The 14,220-nt window shown below is 36.5% G+C and overlaps 1 pseudogene; it reads right to left on the bottom strand.

Moving 5' to 3' along the window:
• Positions 1–1,658: 1,658 nt before the first annotated feature.
• On the bottom strand, positions 1,659–5,606 carry LOC127451425 (modulator of macroautophagy TMEM150B-like; annotated as a pseudogene).
• Positions 5,607–14,220: the final 8,614 nt, after the last annotated feature.

Here is a 14,220-nt window from a genome sequence, read left to right on the forward strand (position 1 = left end):
GTCTGTGTGTCTACAGATCAAGGAGAGCAATGTTGAGGTATTGTTTTACAGTAGGTAGTCTAGTTGTTGAAAATAGGCAGAGCATTTACCATCATAAACATTTCTTCATTATCTTTTCCATGACATTATAAGAGTCATGTAAACCAAGGGCATAGCAGCCACGAGGGATATGGGGGGACACATCCCCCGCACTCCGTAAAAAGGTGATTTTTTGTTCCAAGCTAAGCCCATACGGAGTCCAAATGGTGGATTTGTATACAGTATTCTTTGTGTTTTGTTACTTTGGGCTGATTGAGCGACCAGCCAGCCAATCACAGGTGAGTTTCATGAGCCAAAACAAACCTTAAGTAATAGGCCCTCAGTCAGACAGTCTAATCATCACGGCTCCACTCATTTCTATAAAGATGCTTTCAGCAATGCTCATTTATCCATGTTTTTAATCTGCATTGATGTTGATCTAAATTAATAATCTAAAGATGAGGAACACACAAACGAGAGTTATTTATCAGCATATCATTCTTGATTGGCAGCATTACGTGAAATGCACTGCAGAAAAAAACAAAGGACAATCCTTCTTTAAAGCACACATTGTAAGTGGAGTGTATATCAGTGCCTGAGTCTTCATTAAGTTACGCTTTTTACATTATGTTTGTGAGGTAATAGTTTGATCTGTTCTTTTTGATAATTTAAGCAGATTACTAGGTCTGTGTTAAATATATAAAGCTATTTTTAATATCAGCTCATGTTTTTTTACCTCTATGTTGGTGTGCATTCGACAAACTGTAGGAAAAAAGATAGATCTGCTATGTTCTTGGAACACTTTGGCATTTTACTGAAGTGAATAGATACTGTATGAAGACATGCTTTTTATACATGAAAACGTACGGACGTTATTGAAACTCATAATTATTATAAGACTATTTTTGTTGTCTTTTGATAAAAGTCATGCTCAGCAGCTCACAAACTGTAGGGCAATTATAGATTTGCTTTGTTCTTATAATGCATAAAACCTCTACTTAAGTCTCTTTGCAGATCAGTAAAATATCAATTTTAAAGGATTAAAATTTTCTTTTGATCATTGATCAACTGAACTAATTTCACACAAGACACTTATTTGTAACCACCTTCTGGCATCACCAGAAATGGTCACTGAATCATTAAATGGATCCGAACAAATTTTGGTGAAAGTAGTCAAAACACTCGAGCCACTTGCATACATTTAAATCCCACGATGCACAAGCACAGAGTAAAAAATAAAATTGTGCACATGCACAATTATCATTATTGTAATTAATTAATTCAGGACCAGCTTGTAATCAGTCTTTAATTGTCATGTGTGAAACAGAAGTGCTCCACAAGATGTCCTTTATATTTGCAGCTAATTTTGCAATTATTTTGCAATATTTGAATCTTTAAAATACTACAAATATTAAAAGTAAAAATACATATATATTAATATAATACTTATATCAGACTTCCATATTAATATATACTGTAACATATTATTACAGTAACAGTAATATAATAATTGGGTCTGTGTGAGCCACCTACTGACAGCTGTGTGTCCTCCCACCCCCCAACCCCCCAAACACACACACACACACACACACTTTTAAAATGACTGCTATGCCCCTGATGTAAACAATGTGCTCATGAATTCATTATAGTATTCCTATTATAGTATTGCAACATATAATTTATACAGTAAAATATTCAAGTTATAGGAGAAACAGTAAACTGTTGAAAATATGTATGGAAATTGGCTGTGTATGCAGATGTGGTCAAGTGTGTGTAAATTGGGAGAGTTTTTGTGTGACGTGTGTATTTGTCTGAAATGTGTTTTAGTGCAGGTTATAGTCCAGATCCAAGTTCACAACTACAGTATATTGTGAGTTTGTTCCACTTTGTGTGTGTGTTTGTCTAAATTCTGATTACCACAGCCACAACTGGCCCTGTTGTGTACTTTGCCCCTTCTTTAGTGAATCTCCTGCAGAGTCCACATACTATTGGTGTTATTATTGTCTGTTTTCAGTCCCTCCTTTTGTACGGTGAGCTTGTGGAAGTCAATGTGTCTGAACTCGGCAGCAAAAATCCCAAACAGTGCAAAGAAGCACATGACCACAGCCCACTCACTAAAAGCAGCCTCAGAACGGTACCCTATGTAGTGGAAAACAGCCACTGAAAGAAAGGAGGGTTATGGATAACATCAGGAAACAAAAGATTATAAACCAGATTCTGGTTGATGCTAATTGGTCTATACAGCATTCCAACCATGCTAAAATATACAATAGTTACAGCTATGATGTAAAACAGTTTTTTAACTAGTTGCTGTGTATCACTTAGCAGCACACAGTGAGGTCAACTATTAGCCTTACTTTACAGGGACTATATCTTTTTTTGCGTAAGTATGACACTGAATTAATTTTCTTAGTAAAATAACATTAAATATTAATTATATTGAAAATTATTTTACTTCTTATAAATTATTGAATTTATAATAATTATTATTATTAATATTGATACTTTTTATTTGTATAGCACCTTTATTATATCATAAATTAAAATTCAAAGAAAGTGACTGCATTAAAATAAATACAAATATTTCAAAATGATAAATATTTTTTTATCAAATATATTTTACATTTACAAAACTTACAAATTAAAAAAATTAAAACAATAATAGTAAAAAGTAAAGCATTAATTTACAAAAAGGCAAATAAATAAAATTAAAATAAAACACACATACATACCTACCTACATACAACCAATTGCTCATTTTAAAAACTATGTCTTTAAATGGTTTTTAAAAGTGTGAATTCTGAGAACCTGTCTAATAAAGCACTATTATTATTTATTTATTTTGATTTTCTCCCCTTTTTCTCCCCAATTTGGAATGCCAAATTCCCAATGCGCTCTAAGTCCTCATGGTGGCGTAGTGGCTCGCCTCAATCCGGGTGGCGGAGGACGAAACTCAGTTGCCTCCGCGTCTGAGACCGTCAATCCGCGCATCTTATCACGTGGCTTGTTGAGCACGTTACCGCGGAGACATAGTGCATGTGGAGGCTTCATGTTATTCTCCATGGCATCCACGCACAACTCACCACGCGCCCCACCGAGAGCGAGAACCACATTATAGCAACCACGAGGATGTAACTCTACCCTCCCTGGACCTGGCTGGAGTCACTCAGCACGCCCTGGATTCGAACTTGCGACTCCAGGGGTGGAAGATAAAGCACTATTATTATGAATTACTATTAAATTATTGTACATATTATTATTATCATCATCATCAAAGTACTACTATTATTATTATTTTTATAATTATTATTAATTACTATTAAATTATTATTATTATAATTATAATTATTATTATTATTACTATTATTATTACTATTATTATTATATACATGGGAAATCCATGAAAATCCATTGTGCTTTGTGCCTAACAATGACTTTTAGCTGTAAGTATATTTACAATATAGCAAAGCCTCTTGAACCATTTTGCTTAAATATTACATTTATTTTAAAGGAAATCAAAACCTTTATGAAAAAGCCTTCAAAACGTAGTAAAATTGCATTAAAAGCCTAATTTAACCAATTGAACATTGCATGGCTCAGTTGAACTAATCTCATTTCAGTGAAAATTATATAATCTCTTAGATCTGAAGGATACTGCAGATGACCAAGACTGTGCACAGGCTGCAGAGGATGATGCGCGGTGGCCCCACCCACTTCCGGTCATTTGACGGTTGGGTGCGGTATGTAAGCCACGCCTGGACCCAAAAATACGCCAAACCCAGGAAGAAGGCCAGGAGCGCACCAAGCAGGTGAGCCCCCTTCACTACTGATTGCTGTATGGACCGACATAATCATGAACCAAATCCATGCATAGAAAGGCAATAATAATAATAATAATCATAATAAATATAGCCGAGAGCAGCAATTAAAGGGGTTCAAGCGCTTTAAGGCCTTTAAGCACATGCGTAAAAAGGTATTATGTTTTGTCCACCTATGGTCCGATCTCCATAAAAGTCTGCATGCTTGTTTAGAATCATATGTCACATGTGCTCAGCTAATTTCGTGAAGTTCTGAGCTTTTGTTTAGGAATTATGGGCTTATTTGTACACTTGACCACAGCCATTTTCTAAACGACACTGTTATAGCTACCAAAGGGTAAAGGGTGTCTGATTTCTTTCAAATTTCTCTCAGACCTCTAGGGCCAGGAGTCGAACAGGCCCACCGAGTTTTGTGCCGATCGGCCTCCGTTAACCTTGTCTAATAGGTGCTCAAACTTCATTGGCCGATGGCGGCCATGTTTTTTGAGATACGCCAATGTCCTCCTAGACAGTCATGGCACCTTGGACAAAGACATTGCATGCCGATTTTCAACTCAATCAGACTAACGGTTGCATAGTTAGAGCTGTTTTCATGTTTTTTTCCTGTTATAGCGCCACCAAGTGGCCAAAGTGTTGTTGTTTTTTATGTGACCTCAGATTGAGCTCATACACATGTGTACCGAGTTTGGTAAAAATATCTCATTTCGTTCGAGCGTTATAGCCATTTTAGTAAAAATGGCCCACCCTTTTCAAACGTTTTGGCACCCCTTAGCGATCATGAGTCGAAATGTCAACTTTTTTTGATAATTATTGATAATTAGACTCCAGAGTATATTTCTGCACTGGTTTGGTTCCAATCGGGTGAAAAACCTAGGACTAGTTCGCAAAAGTAGCTTTTTAACATTATCTGAAATATTTACCACAACACTGCATTAGCTAAGCGCTTGAACCCCTAAAAATCATAACAGTTACAATAGGGTTTCAGCGCTAAACGCTTGAACCCCTAATAAACTACTGATAGCAAGTAGTAACTGCAAACCACAATTTGCAAGTAGAACAGAACTAAAAGAATATTGGCTTGGCATAAAGTGAACTTATTGTGTACAACACAAACATATGTGTACCTGGAAGTTTCCGAGAACAGAAATGCCAATACTAGAGATGAAACCAAGAACCAGACTGGCAGTGTTTGTAGGACAATCCACAGAGCTACAGAAAGAGAGTCGGAGATCATACAGAATGTACAGTAAAGTAGGCCTGTTTCCAAATGAGACCAGAACACTCACCCAGAACACTGCAAATGTTGCAGACCTGAGAAAACAGGCAGCTTTGGGGGTTGTAAGAGCCACACGTACTGAAGGAAACAAAACAATCACATTAATTTCTATGTTTCTGCCAATGGAACATCTTACAGATACAAATGTAATCTTTTACCAGACTGCATCATGCATTTTACACACAGTGTCAAAGCACCCTGATAATGAATGGCATTTTTGCTCATTTACTCATAATATATACATAATAATATTTAATATTTAACTGACACTGAAGTACACACCTGATATAAGGAAACTCTTCAGTTATATTAACTGTGTTATTGGACACAGCCATGCCATAGCTGCCACACAGAGATAGAGAGAGTTTTGAAACAATATAATTATTATAGAATATTCAAAAAGAGAGAGAAAAGGAAAGAAATACTCACACTACCCAAATACCAACAGTCCCAAACACCGCCAGGGTGACAGGTAGTAATGCCCACACCCACATGATGGACCAATCAGATCACCTGTAGATAGACCAAGCAACATCACCTCGATTTACATGTATCAGACTAATTAAGGCAGAGGCTGTTTGCACTTAGCACTTAGTGCAAATAGCCTCTGCCTTAAATACTTAGATGTGTAGGGTACAACGGGGCTGAAGGCACACCTTAAGGAAAATGTGCTTTTATTCTAGTCACAAAGTGTATGAAGAATGGAAAAAATAAATTTATTTTATTGAATATTGATGGAGCAAAATAATTTGTGTGAAAATAAATAATAACGGAAGGTTATTTTGATTATAATTATTTTTTTCAAAAAGGTGGCAAGAGGACCCCAGGGGGGTTATAGTAATATCGTGTAAAAATAAGGAGAATTAGTCAAATAAGACAAATACTTTTGAGACAGTAAGATGCTTTTTTTTTGAGTAACAAATTAAGATAATGCTTATTCAAAATAACCGCATCAGAAAAGGGTAAACCATTTCCTGTTAATTTCAATCACATTTGCCATTTCATGACATCCGAAGTATTCCACAAACAAATTAATCTTCATTGTGACTGGATCAGTCAATGTGAGCGCACTTTGAACAAATTTCATAACAAATCTGTTCGCCCCAATTAAGAACAACAATGTGTTTTATGCGGGGGTCTTTAGCACCTGCAACAGGGGGCTTTTAATCCCTTCATTTATTGGACAGTTATTCAAAAAACCTTTGATTTAATCACCGAAAACAAACTGAAAATGACAAATAAGTATTTTGTCTCAAAATATTGGATCAAATTACCTCAAAATCATACTTTAGACTTTGCTTAGAATGATCTCATGGATCAGAAATTTTTTGCAATGTAAAGTGGCCGGTGTTTAGGAAAGAACTGAGGTAGTTTTAGCTGCTGTTTAGTGTTTTTGGAGAAAATAAAATCAAAAGTACCTTTTACCCCAGGGGGCATCTCAAAGACATCTGCTGAATGTCTTATTGACATCCAAGACATACTTAATGACAAACATCTTATAGATGTTTTGCAGATGAGCAAGCAACATAAAAAATATATCTTCCAGATGTAAACACACACATCAAATAGACGTCTGGGTGATGTATGTGTGGTATCAGGGTATAAGTAGAATTAAAGTAAATATTAATAGTGGAGACCAGAAACAGGATCCGGAAAAGTGGGACAAAAGGCAGAATTGAACTCAGGTCGTCCACAAAAAAGGAGCACAGTTTGTCTTTAATTTCTGTTTCCACCAGACTATGAGTGTAAATAACAGACACAACAGAGTATATTTTACTATCTAATGATGTTGCAGGTCATTCCAAATTTGCACATTTTGTGAAGTGACTTGTACTCTTACAGATATCCTCTGCTGAGTATGTATGGAGTATTGAAAACTACATAGGGACCACGTGAATCAGAGTGAAATTCTAGATAATTGGTTGTAACCGGTATCTGCATTGATCTTTGCAGCCCCCACCAGTTTACATTATCACCGAATTTGTGTTATCAGTGGAGCATCACATTTTCTTACACACATTTTTCCTGGTTATAGTGGTATACTGAAATATAAGGTCTACTGAAATCTCTTCTAAAGAACAAAACATAGAAAATCTCACTTTCACGCCACAAACACATTTCTTTTTCAGCTATTTCCCGAGCCTCATTCAATTTTCTTTGCATTTGGCAGAACTTGGTATGCAATTATTGAAAATAAAAAAACTTTTTACTGCCTCTTTTAGAATTAATATTACTTTCTGTTTCCCATGTGTTATTTTCTCAGGCCAGTCAAAGAGAATGGCTTTCCCATTTAAGCTTTGGGTTCCTCATGGGGTTTCTTCTTCTCTCTCTTCTCATGCAGAGCATTATACTAACCCAAACTTCACACTTACGACCACAATAAACTAGCTGTCTCTATTACTCATGCTGGTGAGCAGCAAACATCAGCTAATACTGAGAGAAGCAAGCCTAAGTTTCAACAGCAGTCACAAAAGTTCACTTTGAAGCCTGTTTATAAAGTCTTACATTTAAAGCACCCAGAGCACTAACTGGAAGGAAGGAACATAATAAAAGATACCTAAAGAGAACATAAGAGCAGTAAGAAAGTTAAGAAGAATCCTAACCCTAAGAATCCCTAACCCTTGGCAAGTTTTATCATAAACAAAAAGCAGGAAAATAGAAGGATCTGAAAATGAAACAGAAGACACACATGAAAAAAAACATGCATAAGTGCACATGAGGACCACTATGACTTACCACCTTGCCTCTCACTTACAACTTCCCTTGTGTGTGTATACTTGTGTGTGCGTGTGTGCACACATGAGTTCCTATAGATCACATTACCATAATGTCGATATTACACAGACCTGTTTCCTCAGAGGGAAGGTCTATGATAAATATCACACAGCAACTTACAACATACAATACTTTATAAAGCCACTTTATGATGTCCACCAGCACGTTAATGCAAATATCTAACCAGGCAATTATGTGACAGCAACTCTGTGCATAAAAGGATGCAAACATGGCCAAGAGGGTTACTTGTTGTTCAAACAAAAGAAATGTGATCAAAGTTGCACCAGGATGGTTTGAGTATCTTAAGACCTTGAAGAAGATGGGCTACGGAGGCAGAATCCCACTATTTAAAAAGCTAACAAAGTGGCCACCTAAATAATGTGTGTAAACCTATATAAGTGATGACAGAATAACTATTTCACAACACAGAGGAAACACTCAAATGTGATTTAATTCTGATGGCTGATGCCCTCTGTGGGCCATTTGTTAGTCACTTCATTAGTCCGCGGCTCTCAAACAGTATGAGGGGAATTCATTTCAGATTCAGATTTCCAATTTTTTACATTTTGGTAACCAATCCTGAGTTTTAACACATTATTGGACCTACATATTTAAAAATGTATTAAGAAGTGTTGTCTGATAATGACAATTCTTCAAGATCTACAGGGTCAGAAAGACCAATGGAGGTACAGTATACACAAAGGCAGCTTCTAAAATGGAAAGTTCTGGTCCTGAATGCTGATTGGTGCATGGGCTGTCAAGTCACATGAACTATTTTTATTGTGCTTATTTTGTCCTTTTGGAGCTTGACAGTCACTGGTCACTATATGCTTTCATTGTTTATAAAGAGCAGCTTGGATTTTCTGCAAAATGTATATCTTTGTGTTCCACAGAAGAAAGTCATACAAATTTGGACACACATAATATTATTGAGTACACAATGACTTGATTTTAAATTTTTTGGGTAAACTAATTATTTAAATAAGTATGAGGACCGATCAGCTTCAAGGAGCTTTGTGCAACAGTAATAAACTAGATTATTTTCCACTTGGGCTGTCAATCAATTAAAACAAATTAGCGAATGAATGACATAATATGCCAATTAATCAATCGAGTTAATTGCATATGTATTTGCTGAGAAAGGCCCTCAAATAATAATTCCCTATTTAATTATTATAGTTATAATTTAATAATTTACTATATATAATATAAATATAATAATTCAGATTGGATTACATTATTGTTGCAAGTATTGATAAGACAAGAAGAAGGCAATATATTGTTTATTTCCATATTATTGAACACAAGCCTTTCTAAGGATGCATCAATGTACACATATGCCTCAGACAGATGCTTTTGGAGCATCTCACTTTGGTTGCGTCACGTCATAAACACATTGTTTTTAGATCCCCGTGTCAAGTTAAATGGAGTTTAAGTTTTTAAGTTGAAAACATGCCTGCATTCAGAATTGCTCTCCGTCCAGCTGTGTTTGAACGCAAGAATGCGATCTCATCTCGTTCTGTCGCTAGTGTCAAGCATGCCTCAGTATGGATTGATCTCTGTACTAGCTGTGCATTGCCTAAACAACTGGAGTTTCGCTAACTGCCCCCTGCTTAATGGCCCCAGCACACTTCCTATGAAATTGAAAAATGAACATGTGTGACGTCATTTAGAACAAAATCTGGCCAAAACAAATGTGTTTTTGCATTCATTTCAGTGGTTTGTAACAGCTCACCTGTGCGAACATTCAGGAAATCATCTGATCAGCTGCTAAACACATTCTTACTACCGCTGGTCCACATCATTGGTAGGTGTGACTGGCTCCACCTACTTTGAAGCTGACAGCAAATTCCTGTTTAGTCAGTCAAGATCAGTCAACAAGAAGACATCGGCGTGCAGTTATTAGCAAGCTGGTGCAAATTTACCCACATCTGTTTGATCATTCACGTAGAGACATTTTCCAAGACCATGTCATGCAGTTTTTTTGTTTAATTAGTCTACAGAAGTAATCAAATCTGCACAAATACTCTTAAGTGCCCATTCACCCATGTGCTATCTGCAGCTGAAAGCCATTTACACATCTGCCCAAAGTAAGATATGCTTATCATCATTCTTTTGTCTTTGTTCAAATCAAATCAAATCAAATCACTTTTATTGTCACACAGCCATATACACAAGTGCAATGGTGTGTGAAGTTCTTGGGTGCAGTTCCGATCAACATAGCAGTCGTGACAGTGATGAGACATATACCAATTTACAATAACATCAAATTAACACAGCACAATTTAAAGTGTAATATACACATAATTGCACACAGCAATATACAAATAATAACATACACAATACACACAATATAGATACACATTATTCAATAGTTCTGCCTATTAACACTCTTTTATACACTTATCTTTGCAGCTGTATCAGTGTCATCATAAATGACAAAAGCAGAGGGTAATCGGCGCATATTATGTCCATGTATAGCGTGTTATCGCATTAGCGTCATGAATTCAGAATGTAAACAAAACAAATTAAACACTTTCTACAGCATATATACAGTATATTACTTTAAATCATCACTGAGGGGTTAACAAAAGCACCTTTTACTGATGTAGTGTAAATTCTACTAATAGAATGAGGCATGCAGTAATTGATAACAAAATTTAATGTCACATTAGTTGATGTTTTACATGTTGTTTTGAGCATCCTCATACTTAAATGCTCCAATAAATGACTCCCCCAGCAGTGTGGCCGGTGTCTGAACATTTGCAAACAGTATACCGTTGCTCAGCTGTTTCAAACTTCTTTTTACCTCTGAACGAAAAACTTCTCCATAAGTGTGCTGGGGCCTTAAAACAGGTGATCCTTCAAGCTTTAATTGCTCCGATGATAGCAATATTCCTTTTTACCATCTGGGGACATTAATTGCATTATTGTTTTTAAACAATTAATTGCACTGAATTAACGCGTTAAATCGACAGCCCTATTTTTCACTTCTTCTGTTTTTATTGAAATTCAGAGGGAATGTCGCAAGAAGGAGGCCTAGAGAAATGCATTTCAGAGGTTTGAAGTGATGTTTTTTCAGTGTAATATGGTAACTGACTGTTGCTCATTTCAAACCATATGTGGCTATGGACTTCGCACCAGCAAAATTGGTTAATGATAAAGGTTTCCACAACCACACAAGCCAATAGACGTGTGTGTGTGTGTGTGCATACAAAAACCTTAACCCACTCCCTGCTGTATACAGTTGTGCTCAAAAGTTTGCATACCCTGGCAGAAATTGTGAAATTTTGTCATTGATTTTGAAAATATGACTGATCATGCAAAAAAAATGTATTTTATTTAAGGATAGTGATCATATGAAGCCATTTATTATCACATAGTTGTTTGACTCCTTTTTAAATCATAATGATAACAGAAATCACCCAAATGACCCTGATCAAAAGTTTATATACCCTTGAATGTTTGGCCTTGTTACAGACACACAAGATGACACACACAGGTTTAAATGGCAATTAAAGTTTAATTTCCCACACCTGTGGCTTTTAAAATTGCAATTAGTGTCTGTGTATAAATAGTCAATGAGTTTGTTAGCTCTCACGTGGATGCACTGAGCAGGCTAGATACTGAGCTATGGGGAGCAGAAAAGAACTGTCAAAAGACCTGCATAACAAGGTAATGGAACTTTATAAAGATGGAAAAGGATATAAAAGATATTCAAAGCCTTGAAAATGCCAGTCAGTACTGTTCAATCACTTATTAAGAAGGGGAAAATTCGGGGATCTCTTGATACCAAGCCAAGGTCAGGTAGACCAAGAAAGATTTCAGCCACAACTGCCATAAGAATTGTTTGGGATACAAAGAAAAACCCATAGGTAACCTCAGGAGAAATACAGGCTGCTCTGGAAAAAGATGGTGTGGTTGTTTCAAGGAGCACAATATAACGATACTTGAACAAAAATGAGCTGCATGGTCGAGTTGCCAGAAAGAAGTCTTTACTGCACCAGTGCCACAAAAAAGCCCGGTTACAATATGCCTGACAACATCTTGACACGCCTCACAGCTTCTGTCACACTGTAATTTGGAGTGACAAGACCAAAATAGAGCTTTATGGTCACAACTATAAGTGCTATGTTTGGAGAGGGGTCAACAAGGCCTATAGTGAAAAGAATACCATCCCCACTGTGAAGCATGGTGGTGGCTCACTGATGTTTTGGGGGTGTGTGAGCTCTAAAGTCACGGGGAATCTTGTGAAAACTGATGGCAAGATGAATGCAGCATATTATCAGAAAATACTGGCAGACAATTTGCTTTCTTCTGCACGAAAGCTGCGCATGGGATGCTCTTGGACTTTCCAGCATGACCCTAAGCACAAGGCCAAGCTGACCCTCCAGTGGTTACAGCAGAAAAAGGTGAAGGTTCTGGAGTGGCCATCACAGTCTCCTGACCTTAATATCATCGAGCCACTCTGGGGAGATCTCAAACGTGCGGTTCATGCAAGACGACCAAAGACTTTGCATGACCTGGAGGCATTTTGCCAAGACGAATGGGCAGCTATACCATCTGCAAAAATTTGAGGCCTCATAGACAACTATTACAAAAGACTGCACGCTGTCATTGATGCTAAAGGGGGCAATACAGAGTATTAAGAACTAAGGGTATGCAGACTTTTGAACAGGGGTCATTTCATTTTTTTTCTTTGTTGCCATGTTTTGTTTTATGATTGTGCCATTCTGTTATAACCTACAGTTGAATATGAATCCCATAAGAAATAAAAGAAATGTGTTTTTCTGCTCACTCATGTTTTCTTTAAAAATGGTACATATATTACCAATTCTCCAAGGGTATGCAAACTTTTGAGCACAACTGTATATGCACTTTTTCCAGTCTCAAGTATGAAATATTATTTAACAAATCCAGAGAAATGCAGACATGTTTACAAAATGATGATTCACCATGATGAATCATGCTGTTAGCGTCATATATCACAAAAAAATAACTGAATAATCTGTTTGACCAGTTTTATAACAGCTGATCAAGCCATAAATTGCCATGGAAACAGAGACCTTTGAAAGTCATCCGGATAGTATCCTATTATTATTTACGACAGTTCTGTGTATGTGATTTAAAAAATTACCTAATACGCTTTAAAGGGGTCATGACATGAGGAATCAAATTTTCCTTGATCTTTTGACATTTAAGAGGTCATTGTACTATAAAAACATACCATAATTTTCAGAACTGAAAACTTCCTCCTTAATAGAAAAAAATAAATAAAATTTAAACCAAGCTGCAAAAAAGGCTCGTTTGGAATTTGTGGGACTTGTGACGTCACAAGGAGCACATACATCTGCATATGCCTGTCAGTCAGTCACATAGGTGAAGAGGAGAGAGATGGGCCCGTCGTGGGAAATTTATCCAAAGTAAACTTACACAGGACATCTTCATGTGCCTGTCTGGATTTAAATGTTTTTCTACATATAGTGCACTGCTTTGACCGTTATCATACATCTCACACCACTTTTAAAAGATGCGATGTCAAGTTATAACTCTAAAAAAAGGATTCCCCATTGTGTTTCATTCAGTTATGCTGTCTTGCTGTTTGGAAGGTGTCCTGGACCGTTTTTGCACCCATCTGTGCTATTTTTAATTGTTGGTCTTTTGTAAACATGTAAGATCATTTTGATGCATTTCCGGCGATGTGCGCTGTGCTTTAAAAGTGGTACAAGCACAACGTTTAAAAATGTGTCTCATTCTGCTCCTGCCACCGACTGGGAGAAACACATCCAGTCCTGTGTGTAAACAACCCCGGAAAATGTGAGATGTGAAGATCAGCGTCTCTGCTTTGGCCTATTGAAGCACCCAAAACCACTGTGTATTGTATTACGTTTGATTATTCAGAAGATTTCAGTGTGGATTGCTTGTGAAACTGTCACAATATGATTAGCTTTGTAAAAGAACTGTTATTGAAAGATGGGGCAGTTAAATTGGACTATTGGACAAAAAAACATAAGTAACCAATTTCATTCATGAATATTTCATATGTCATGACTCTTTGATAGTTTATGCTGTGCTTGAGTAAACAGTTTGATACATTCAGATGAAATGGGTTGGGTGTACATTTTTTGTTAACCTTAAAAGTAGTTTTATAATGTTGTGTATTTTGTTCATTTTCTTTGGATTGCATTTCAAGTATTGGAAGGACTGCATGATGTTTTAAAGAGCAGATTAAAGGAATGTTCCGGGTTCAATACAAGTTAAGCTCACTCGAAAGCATTTGTGGAATAATGATGATTACCACAAAAATGTATTTCGACTTGTCCATCCTTTTCT

The sequence above is a fragment of the Myxocyprinus asiaticus genome, chromosome 14 (assembly GCF_019703515.2).
Source record: "Myxocyprinus asiaticus isolate MX2 ecotype Aquarium Trade chromosome 14, UBuf_Myxa_2, whole genome shotgun sequence".
In the NCBI taxonomy this organism is placed as follows: domain Eukaryota; kingdom Metazoa; phylum Chordata; class Actinopteri; order Cypriniformes; family Catostomidae; genus Myxocyprinus; species Myxocyprinus asiaticus.